The sequence below is a fragment of the Macaca fascicularis genome, chromosome 5, assembly GCF_037993035.2.
Source record: "Macaca fascicularis isolate 582-1 chromosome 5, T2T-MFA8v1.1".
Lineage (NCBI taxonomy): Eukaryota > Metazoa > Chordata > Mammalia > Primates > Cercopithecidae > Macaca > Macaca fascicularis.
Window position 1 is genome coordinate 8,145,271 of NC_088379.1, and position 8,942 is coordinate 8,154,212.

At 45.4% G+C, this 8,942-nt stretch overlaps 1 pseudogene; it reads left to right on the forward strand.

The window, feature by feature from the left end:
• The first annotated feature begins 5,036 nt into the window (after positions 1-5,036).
• On the forward strand, positions 5,037-6,052 carry LOC102125102 (L-lactate dehydrogenase A chain pseudogene; annotated as a pseudogene).
• The last annotated feature ends 2,890 nt before the right edge of the window (positions 6,053-8,942 follow it).

Here is an 8,942-nt window from a genome sequence, read left to right on the forward strand (position 1 = left end):
GTTGGAAGCCACCAGCTTTTGGTCATTTGTTACAGTAGCCACAGGAAACTAATAGAGTCTCCCAGAACCGCCCACCACACCTCCAGCCATGACTCATCTCCCAGCTTGCCCAAGAGTTTCTTCACTCATGCATCCATTCATTCAGTGCACATTCCCTAAGCTCCTGCTCGCGAGGATGATGCGACCTGGTGTCTGGGCTCAGTGAGCTCAGGGGCAGTGAGGGAGACACTAAATCATTGGGACACACGTGTTAAGCTTGGTGATTGCTGGAAACAAAGCAGGTCAAGAGAGCACTGAGGACAGACTCAGCTCAGCCAGGGCTGGGGGCTGTGTGCAGGGTGCAGGGTGGTAAAACTTCCCCAGGAAGACTGCTCACACAGAGAAAACAGTGTGTGCCAGGCACAGTGGGGAGACAGCGTGAAGGATTTGGGAAGAACACTGTTAGGTGCAGTGGGAGAGTCAGGAGATGAACGCTGGGCATCTCCAGCACTAAGCTGATAGGTTGTGGGCACCTGCTGCCCCCAGTGTCCCTGCATGCCCCTCCTTTCAGGAGGGTGACCCAAGCTGGGCCAAGAGAGTCCTTGCCTGGGACTTCATATATAGTCACCATAAGAGGAACTCTCTCCTGTCTGGCTTGGCTGGAGCTGGGAGTGGCCTGTGACTCTGCTTCTCCTCCTGCTTGGACAAGGCTCTCTGTCAGAGGGAGAAGATGGGGCCAAGGCACAGAGGAAGGCAGTGGAGAGAAACAGAAAAAGAGGTTGCCTGACCATGTCTGAGGTCAGGTCCACTCCCATCCTTCCCAGTCTTACGTCAGCTTTTGTCTTATGTAAACGAGTTGGGTTTCAGACCCTTAAAACAGAAAACAGAAAACCTCCAGATGGTTTTTAAATGTGTATGTAGTGGGTTGAATGGGGTGGCCTCCAAAGGAAATTTCCACCCAGAACCTCAGAATGTGAACTTATTTGGAATTAGGGTATTTGCAGATATAATTAAGGTAAGAGTCTCAAAGTGAGTTCATGCTGGATTAGGGTAGGTCCTAAGTCCAATGACAAGTCCTCAGAAGAGAGAGAAAAGGAGAAGCCACGTTGAGAGACACAGACAGCGGAGGCCATATGGTTATGGAGGCAGAGATTGGAATGCTGCAGCCTCAGGCCACAGAACACCTAGAGCCACCAAAAGCTGGAAGAGGCAGTAAGGATCCTCCCCTAAAGCCTTCAGGATTGGGGGAATGCAGCCTTGCTGACAGCTTGAGTTCAGGGGAAAGCGAGCATGGTGGAAGAACGGGCTTTTGGCTCATTGACCCACCACTTCTGATGACTCCCAGGGCCCTCTCCTGTGTACCACCTTAGATCCTCTTGGCCTCATCTATGTATGATCACAGCCCCAGCTGTGGTGGCCAGGTGTTCACAGGCTCTGCCCAGCTTCCTGCAACAGTGACCTGACAGCATCTCACCCAATGTTTATCAATACTGGGCTTAGGATGCCGCAGGAAGCCTCCTTGGGCTGGGCACATGCACTCTTCAGAACTGTGAGGAATAAACATCAAATAGGATAAACCTTAACCAACAGGGACTTCAAGTCAGTGGAAAATTGCTGCACTCTCTCTACCTTTAATGATTGCTCTGAGATGATTCTCATGGAATCATTGGAGGAGATCAGGAAGTCACAGAAGGTGGAGCCAAGACACTCCTCCACCCAAGCCTCACTTGTTGTCCCATACCTGATCCTGGGACCACACTGTCTAACAGTCCTCAAACAAAAGCTTCTGTCTCAGGCTCTGCTTTTGGGGAATCCAGGCTCGGGCAGGATTCACACATGATTCTAAAGCAGGAACTATTCCATCTGGCTGCATGTGATTGTTCTTCACAGCTAAAGCCAGTGAACAACTATGTATTAAATAAGAACCAGATGAGGCTGTTTTAACAAGTAACCTTGAGTACAGTGACTTCAAAAGGAAAGAGTTTATTTTTCACTTGTGTAGAGTCTCCGTAGATGGCCCAGGGCTGGTGAGGAGCTGGGAAGCAGGGCACTCTAGCTCGTTCTCAGCCGTCACCATGACTGGTGTCAAACAATGCTCTTGTCACATTCCTGCCTGCAGGAAGAGAGAAGAGGAAGAGTGCTCCTTTTATGGGCTCTGCTCACACCCCGTTGACCAAAATTTGTACACAAAATTTTATCATCAAAATTTGGTCACACCCCTTGCTGCAAGGGGTGTTAAGAAAAGTGGTTTCAGCTAGATGGCCACGAACCCAACCCAAACTGGTGGATCCCATCATCAAAGGGAAATTGGATTGATGGATACTGGGAGACAAGAGCACCCTCTGCTGCCAGTCAAACTGCTTTCAAGAATCTACAACTACAGACACCCTACCATGCAAAACAAACCAACTTGGAGGAAACATAGTGAACATGAGTGGCATTGATTCAGGGCCTCCAAGGAGCAGAGTCCTTTATATTCAGATCAGCTAGTAACCTCAGAGCTGTCCTACGAGGCCTGTGCTCTATCATTCCCATTTTACAGTTGAGGAAACTGAGGCTCAGAATAAGTAATGTTCTCAAGGTGAAGAAGTGCCATAGTTGGAATTTGATATAACACAGTCTCCTTGGGCAAATATTCTTGACTCCCTTATCACACTGCCTCCCTTTGAGAGCCACTAACTTCCTGCTTCCAACTCTTTCAACTCATAATGACCCTCTCTGGGTCATTATGGTCGACAGCCTCTGGGGTGGCCCCATAAGCTGATGTTTATTGATATGGTTTGGCTCTGTGTCGCCATCCAAATCTGATATTGAATTGCAATCCCCAGGTGTCGGGGGAGGGGCCTGGTGGGAGGTAATTGGATCATGGGGGTGGATTTCCCCCTTCCTGTTCTCGTGATAGTGAGTGGGTTCTCATAAGATCTGATGGTTTCAAAGTCTGTGGCATTTCCCCCCTCTCTCACTCTCTCTCCTGCCACCATGTGAAGAAAGTCCTTGTTTCACCTTCACCTTCCGCCAAGTTTCCTGAGACCTCCCCAGCCATGTGGAACTGTGAGTCAATTAAGCCTCTTTTGTTTATAAATTACCCAGTCACAGGTAGTATCTTTATAGCAGTGTGGAAGCAACTAATACATTTATACTCTTGTGTTATCCCCTGCCCTTGAGTGTCAGTAGGGCCTGTGATTTGTGACGAGATGCACATTATTATGATACAAAAGATTGTAACCTCTCTTGCTGGGTGTGAAGAAGCAAGCTGCCATGTTGTAAGATGTCCTATGGAGGGGGCCACATGGCAGTGAACTGAGGGCAGCTCCAGCCTCCATCCAAAAAGGATAGTGAGGCCCTCAGTCCAGCAGCCTGCAAGGAACTGCCAAAACCTATGAGCACAGCCTCCAGTCAAACCTCAGATGAGATCACAGCCCCAGCCAATATCTTGATTGCAGCTTTGTGAAGGCATAGAGCAGAGGACCCAGCCATTCTGTGCCCAGACTCCTGACCCACAGAATTATGAGATAATAAATGTGAAGTGGTTTAAGCTGCTAAGTTTATAGTAACATTGTTACACAGTCATACATAACTAATACAGTCTTAGTTTCTCTCTCTGAAAATGGGCAAAATACACCACCTTTCAGATGTACACTCAGCCAGTGGGAAGGAAACCATTCTCCTATACTCAGCTGTATTAGTTTTCTATAAATGTTGTCACAGAGTACCACAAGCTTAGTGGCGTAAAACAACACATATTTACTTGCTTGCAGTCCTAGAGTTCAGAATTCTGAAAACAGTCTCACTGGGCTAAAGTTGAGCATTGGCAGGGCTGGTTACTCCTGGGGAGACTCTAAGGCAGAATTATTTTCTTATCTTTTGCAGCTTCTAAATTCCATTTTTTATTCCCTGGCTCATGGCCCCTTCCTTCATCTTCAAAGCCAGCAGTGTAGCTTTTTCAAAACCCTCCTTCCATCATCACATCACTTTTGTAACTCTGAGTCTTCTGTGTCCCTTTATAAAAACACTTAAGATTACATTAGGTCAACCCAGATAATCCAGGATAGTTCGTAAACGTGTGCTCTTTTAAGCTGCTAAATTTGCGGTAACATCGTTACACAGCAACAGAAAACTAATACTGTGTGTACTAGTCAAAGTTCTCCAGATAAACAGAACCAATATGATATATAGAGCGATAGAAAGGGAGGTTTATTATGGGAATTGGCTCCAGGACTTATACTACTGGGACCATCCCCATCCAGGGAAGTTGATGGTGTAACTTCCAGCAAGTCCTGGAATTCAAAGGCCCGAGAACCAAGAGCTTCAATGTCCAATGGCAGAAGACGGATGTTCCAGCTCAAGAAGAGAGAGCAAATTCATTCTTCCTCCACTTTTTTTGTTCTACCTGACCCTCAACAGATTGTTTGGTGCCCACACACATTGATGAAGGCAGAGTTTCTTTACTCAGTCTGTTGATTCAGTGCTCATCCCTTCCAGAAAGACCCTCACAGACATACTCAGAAATGTTATACCAGTTACCTGAGTATCACTTGACCCTGTCAGTTGACACATAAAATTAACCATCATGCTATCTCAAAACCTTAATTTGATCACAGGTGCAAATTCCCTTTGCCTATAAGGTAACACACCCACCAGTTCTGAGGATTAGGACGTGAACATGTATGGAGGCCATTATTCAGCCTACCACATTATCACACCTTAGGAACACAACCAATGCTAGTTACTAAGACACCCATATTCATTAGTTTGTTTTTTCATCTATTCTAGACCACCTCGTGTATGCCTGGCATGGCTCTGGTCATTGCAAATAAATGTATGATGTCTGCTCTCTAGGGGTTGAGAAAAGAAACATCTGAACAGTCGTAAAGGGAAAATTGAAAGTTTATATTTCTTCAATGCCTACCATATGTGATTACTTTTCTGTTGATCCTGTAACATATTGTGAAGAACTTGTGGCTTAAAACAACACAATAGCTGGAGCCGCTGCCACCAAGTCCAAATCTCCTTGTTGCATGCCCCCGATGGCCACCCAATGTGCATTCCCGATTCCTTTTGGTTCTAAGTCCAATATGGCAATTCTCAAGGATCAGTTGATTCATAATCTTCTAAAGGAAGAACAGACCCCCCAGAACATGATTACCGTTGTTGAGGTTGGTGCTGTTCACATGGCCTGTGCCATCAGTATCTTAACGAAGGACTTGGCAGATGAACTTGCTCTTGTTGATGTCTCGGAGAACAAATTAAAGGGAAAGATGATGAATCTCCAATATGGCAGACTTTTCCTAAGAAAACCAAAGATGGTCTCTGGCAAAGACTATAATGTAACTGCAATTTCCAAGCTGGTCATGATCGCAGCTGGGGCACATCAGCAAGAAGGAGAAAGCTCTCTCAATTTGGTCCAGTGTAATGTAAACATCTTTACATTCATTATTTCTAATATTGTAAAATACAGCCCAACTGCAAGTTCCTTATTGTTTTAAATCCAGTGGATATCTTGACTTGTGTGGCTTGGAAGATAAGTGGCTTTCCCAAAAGCCGTGTTATTGGAAGTGGCTGCAATCTGGATTCAGCCCAATTCCGTTCCCTGATGGAGGAAAGGCTGGGAGTCCACCCATCAAGCTGTCATGGGTAGGTCCTTGGGGAGCATGGATAGTCCAGTGTGTCTGTATGGAGTGGGGTGAATGTTGCTGGTACCTCCCTGAGGATTCTCCACCCAGATTTAGGGACTGATACAGATAAAGAACAGTGGAAAGAGGTTCACAAGCAGGTGGTCAAGAGTGCTTATGAGGTGATCAAACTGAAAGGCTACGCATCCTGGGCCTTTGGTCTCTCTGTGGCAGATTTGGCAGAGAGTATAATGAAGAATCTTAGGCAGGTACACCCGATTTCCATCACGATTAAGGGTTTCTATGGAATAAAGGATGATATCTTCCTTAGTGTTCCTTGCATCTTGGGACAGAATGGAATCTCATACCTTGTGAAGGTGATTCTGACTCCTGAGGAAGAGGCCTGTTTGAAGAAGAGTGCAGATACACTTTGGGGGATCCAAAAAGAGCTGCAATTTTAAAGTTTTCTGATGTCACACCGCTTCACTGTCTAGGCTACAACAGGATTTTAGTTGGAGGTTGTGCATGTCGTCCTTTTTATCTAATCTGTGATTAAAGCAGTAATATTAAGATGGACTGGGAAAAGCATCAATTCCTAAAGTTAGAAAGAGGCATAGTTTGTAAAATCCTACAGCTATATCCTGATGCTGGATGGTACTAATCTTGTGTAGTCCTATAAGTCTACCACCTTTGAGGCACCACTGCCAACGCTGCACATGCTGCAGTTACTTACCCCTTGAGCCAGATGGATGTTTACTGTATGTTATATACTTTCCTGGCTCCTTCACCAAACATGCCTCGTCCAACATTTTTTTCCCAATCAGTCACATCCTAGAATCCAGTGTATAAATCCAATATTTCATGTCTTGTGCATAACTGTTTCACAGGATCTTATTCTATGTGCTATATATATCAGTAGTACACATTGCCATATACTGCAAAAGAAACATCTACATATAAACAATGCAACCAACTATCCAAGTGTCATACCAACTAAAACCCCCAATAACCTTTGAACAGTGAAAAAAAATAAAAATAAAACACAATGGATATTCTTACAGTTTTGTAGGTCAAACGTCCAGCACGGGTCTAAATCAAGGTTCCAGGAGGGCTATGTTCCTTTTTGGAGGCTCCAGGGGTCAATCTGTTCCCTTGCCTTTTCCAGCTTCCAGAGGTCGCCTCCATTTTTTGTTTATGACCTCTTCCATCTCAAAACCACCAATTGTGGACCACAATCTTCTCAGGCTGCCGTTGGTCTGGTTCTCTCTCTTCTGCCTTCCCCGTCCACCTATAAGGACCCTCTCGATTACATCAGGCCACTGAGATCATCCAAGATGAGCTCTGCATCTCAGGGATGGCTGATGTGCAAGCTCAATTTCACCTGCTGCCCTAATTTCCCTTTGCCATGAATCTAATGTAGTCACAGGTCCAGGGGATCAGGAAATGGACATCTTTGGGAGCCATTATTTTGCCTACCATAGCATGTCACACCCAGTGATAGCATTTTTAAAGTATTATCTCATCTAGTCCTCAGAACAACCAAGTAAAGTAGTACTGTCATCATCCCTATTTTGCAGATGGGGAAATGGGGTTCAGGGGGCTTATGTAATTTTCCCAAAGTCACATGGCTGATAGTGATTATATTTGAAGCCAGAGACTTTTGGTCTAAAACCCACTCTTATAAACACTGCACCATGTTGCCTCATATGCAATACCTACTACATGCCAGTCCTGTGCTGTTTTATAAACTATAATAAGCTAGCAGTTTCCTTAATGTAAACAAACCCTTAACTTTCAAGTTTGCAACACAGAATCTCCATCAAAGAAGGGGTTTTGGACCTCCCAGTCCTAATCCTCTTTACTTCATGGACGATGGTGGTTTCTGCTACCATGACCCACCTCTCTGGCCTAGGGGAGATTGGTTGTCCCCCTTAGCCTCACAGAGCCAGATTAAGAACCAACAAGGCCAGGCATGATGACTGTCATCCCAGCACTTTGGAAGGCTGAATTGAGAGCATCACTTGAGCCCAGGAGTTCAAGACCAGCCTGGGAAACAGTGAGGCCTCATCTCTACAAAGATGAAAAAAAACATTAGCCAGGCATGGTGGCGTGAACCTGTGGTCTCAGCTAAGCTACGGTTGCCCCACTGCACTCCAGCCTCAGTATCAGAGCAAGACCCTGTCTATAAAAGGAAAGAGAGAAAACAGAACCAACAGCTGAGCATGTCTCTGAAGCTATCTATGAGAGGGGTCAGATCATTCCAGGGAGAGTGAGATGGAGGGAATTATATTTAGCAACATTCTCTCAAGGGCAATATGACAGGAAAGAATTCTTTGAGGGGCCCCCTGGATTCAAAAATGAGACCCCCAAAGGCAGGCTTGATGATCAATAGATGGTTGATCTAATCTTAGTGGAGGGGGCTCAGTTAATTATAGTTTTATTTTACTCTGTACAGCCTGCAAATTTGGGCCGGAGCAGAATTGTTCTGACAGCAAAAGAGATGTAGAATCAGGGTTCCTACTTCCCCACACCTGCCACTCCTGCCCCCAGATGAGAATGAAGACATTTAGGGAACATGAGTTTGGAGGACAAACTCTTAGCCTGCTCAGGGTCCCCACACATTTTCACTCCCTTTACAGAGATTCTTCCCTTATAATCCCATAGTACAGTTGAGACATGACTAAAAGTTTCTATTTTATCAAGATTTTTTCCCCTAAAGTCCAAAATAAATGTGGAGAGGAACATAAAACAGCATCATTTCAGCAGGCTATGTCATCCTGGCTTCTGACCAGATCTGCTCACCATCTTAGCAACCACTGCCCCAAAGACCACCCTGCCACACACACCTGCCCTTGAGGAATGCTAACCTGAAGTGATTCAGGCAAGTCCCCCCACACCAGCCCAGGGCCCACCCTCCAAGATTCAACTTCCCAGCTGAGGACCCAGCTCTTCATTTGATTAACACTGGAAGGGCCTTTTAGAGATAATTAGGCAGTGGGGCTCAGAAACCCCTACAGGAAAACACCATCTCCACCAAGCCCCTCATTCATAAAACACACACACACACACACACCACACACACACACACCACACACACACACACACACACACACCAGGGAGAAGAAGACTACAGAACACACACAGAATCCACAGTCACTCCTCCCAATAACTCATCAAAATGAGTACCATTACCTCTTTTTACAGAGCAGTAAACTGAGGCTTGGGAAACGTAATTTCTCCAACCCACGCAGTAACTAACAAAGCCACAGTTTGATTAAGCTTTCTCAGACTACAGAAACCATGTTGCCTCCCCACGATAAAGGAAAAAAAAAAAAAAAATAAGTGCACACA